Source organism: Otolemur garnettii, unplaced genomic scaffold (assembly GCF_000181295.1).
Source record: "Otolemur garnettii isolate 467f Iridium unplaced genomic scaffold, OtoGar3 scaffold00034, whole genome shotgun sequence".
NCBI lineage: Eukaryota > Metazoa > Chordata > Mammalia > Primates > Galagidae > Otolemur > Otolemur garnettii.
The window spans coordinates 884,684-887,960 of record NW_003852429.1 but is presented as its reverse complement, the minus strand read 5'-3'; positions in this window follow the sequence as shown (position 1 = coordinate 887,960).

Below are 3,277 nucleotides of genomic sequence, written 5' to 3'. Positions count from 1 at the left end.
TTTTTTTTTTTCTTTTGAAGAGAAACATAACTACTACTTGGAATTCTATAAGGATTTGTGCATATAAGAGTTAAAAGAATTCCAAAAGTGATGTACTGTATTTATTGCCCATATACAAAGCTAATTTATATTCATTTATACTGAAAGTAGGACACACTTGACAGCTATTAATCCATACAGTAATTAACATTAGCTTTGCAAGCCAAAGATAATATAAAAAGCTTATGCTGCGATATAAAATGTTTCAATGGATCATAATTAACACACATCTTCAGTTTCTGATTAATCATTTTTCCTCAGATTGTTTTATAGGTTATGCCTAATTAATAAAAAGGAATATAAAATTTCAGTGGTATATGCTAATAATTAAAGAAAAAGAATTATAATTTGACTTTGTGATCATTCTTTATATATTTCTTAATGTTTGATGGCTTCATATAAGAGTATTATTACCATAATGTCTTATGTCACTAAAAGCAAAGGAAGTGATTTTACTCTTTTTCTAAAACTCTGAAGAACATTTTAAGAGTGTTGCTATAAGAAAATTTAGTTGTTATATCAAGCTTAATAATAAGTAAATTTTGCAGAAGAGTTATGCTCTGATTAATTTTTGACCTCAAATTTTTTGAATTTTTTAATATTTTTTTCAAAACCTATGCCAATACTGTCAGGAAACTTTCAAAAATGTAGTCATGCTAAAAATCATATAATAATATGGAAAATCAAAATCATTAAATAGCATTTTTCTAAATAAAAGATATCTGATAATTTATTATTACTAGAATTGCTAAAATATTAGTCTAAAACCCAGAATTCCCCTTTATAGTGCTGAATATAACTCAAATTTTTGTTAGAAATATTATTTTTATAAATGCCAATCAAATTTCTTTTGAATATTAACATGATTTTGTAAAATGACTGAAATAATGAACATATTATCTGTGAAAAGGTGACTCCATTTCCTTTATCTGCGACTCCAAAGATAACAATAAGCTAACGGTGGATTCCTTTTCTACCTGCGGAGAAGCTACTGTCTTCTTGTGGGCAGATTACATTACCAATCTATTTAGTCACATTAAATTTATATCACTCTTTTAAAGAAGTACTTATGCAAGTTACAAATTATTACTACAAAACAACTTAAAACAATATACAACCCTACTGAATTAGCAATGAAGTTGAGATATCACACGTTTTCCTCTTTTAACCTTTTAATAAAATTCATTCTGAAAGTTCTCAATTATCTATTTATAGCTCTCTGCCATTCAACCCAGATACTAATTTATATTCTAGAATAAATCTCTTAACAACTCTCATGAACATCTTTGGGTCATAGGGTCCTTCAGTGCATTTTAGCTTGGAGTCAAGGACCTCTGCTTACTTGCCTTGAATTAATATCTGGATTTTAAACAACAAACCGTAAAACCTAATTCTCTCAAAAATAATCTTCCTTGAGAAAAAAAAAAACACAAACCTATATGTCCATTCATTGTTAATTTTTTGTGATGGCGTTGTTCATATGAGAAATGGAAATCATAAATATAGAAAAGGCCGTATGTCCATATGTCCCTTCCAGAAGGCTCTTCTGTTCTCATATCACAACCTTGGATCCTTTTATTTGGTTCTCTGGTTCTTTACACTTCCCTCTTCTACCTGAAATACCTGCCTCTCTTCCTTTTCCACCACCTCTTGTGTCTTGAAAATCTTTACAATATGGGCGATTAAGCTAAGCGTGTTTTTCCCCCATTGGCTTTGAACTTGGAATAAACCCACAAGTCAAACGAACTCAGGATTTCCCAGTGGGTACATGTATGTGAATTTTGAAGTTCTCTGCTTCCACAAACTTCCTCCCCATCGGGTTTTTTTTTGTTTTTGTTTTTGTTTTTTTTTTTTGCCATTTCATCCTTCCCAGTTGCCCATCTCTCATTGCCCAAAAGAAGGGTAGATCTGGCCATCCGGAGTCTTCTTATATTGCATTGTCATGAGTGTTAAAAACTCTGAGGGACCTAATAAAAAGGCAGGTACAAATCTTTTACATTTTAGTAAGACACATTTCCATCTTTTGAGAGAAGGAGAGAGTTCTAACATGCAGGAGAATGAGAACTAGAAGAAAGATCGTGGCCACAGGAATCTATATTAATACACATTTAAACCGAAAAATTATTTTAATCTTTTCATGATAGCAATCAAATCTAAGTTGACTTATTGGTGTCACAATGAGGACTGGATTTGCCAACTAGTGTATATTGTGGATATTTTTGATATTCACTGAGCCAAACTCGCAATTCCAAAATTTTCTTCCCCTTTCTCTGTTATCCTCTTTTCCTCCTTGCCTTCCCTCCCTCCTTCTCCCCAGGGACTAAGTGTAAACAATTCATAGAAAACCTACACACCTTTACTATTTCCTGTTATAACTCAAACCATGTAGATTATCCATTTAGTCTGGGTTTCTTTAATTGCACTAACAAAATTTAAACATCCAATATAGAATTATTTCTTTGGGTTGTGTTTTTGGATGAAAATGTGGGCTTTGTGTATGATTTGTTGAATTAAATTTAATTATGATGTTGGATTCCATCCCAAGGCATTCTATATACTCTTTGGAAGAAAAGTTTAATGTTAAAATAAAGGCATAAAAGCAGTAATTATTTGTGCTAAATGCAGACGTGTGTCTGTACCTTTGTACATTATTTGAAGATTTTCGCTTGCCAAAGAGACAATTTGTATGATTATTATATTTTAAATATACCCTCCTAACCTCAGTTACTAAATGCAAAAGAGATGCTCTTAATGAAATAGTGGATAAGACCCTTCATATTTATAATTATTGCTTTTTATGTAAATTTTGTGCTAATTTCAGAGTCATATTAGGATAATTTATCTTAATGGAACCACTTAATAAGTACATTTTAATTGCCCATTGGCCAGGTTTATAATTAACATTTAAGCTTTAAACTCTGTATGATGATTTCTACCTTGATTTTATCCCACATTATGGCTAGCAGAGGAGAATAATGTTTTCCTTTTATTAAATTTTTTTAAAATTACATTTTTATTTAAACGTCAAAATGTTTAAAAGTTTGAGGTGTTCACTTTTTTGCAAATGCATTCTAAAAAGAACATTTTTTTTTTTGAAGGCTACTTTATTTGGTGATTTTATTTTATCAGTTTATTTTATTCAAGGGAAAAACAAAACAGAAAAACCATTAGATAGATAGTGCAGGTGATTAGACCTCTCCTGATTCAAAGCAAACAAAATGTGAGCTCTGTTTTTTTT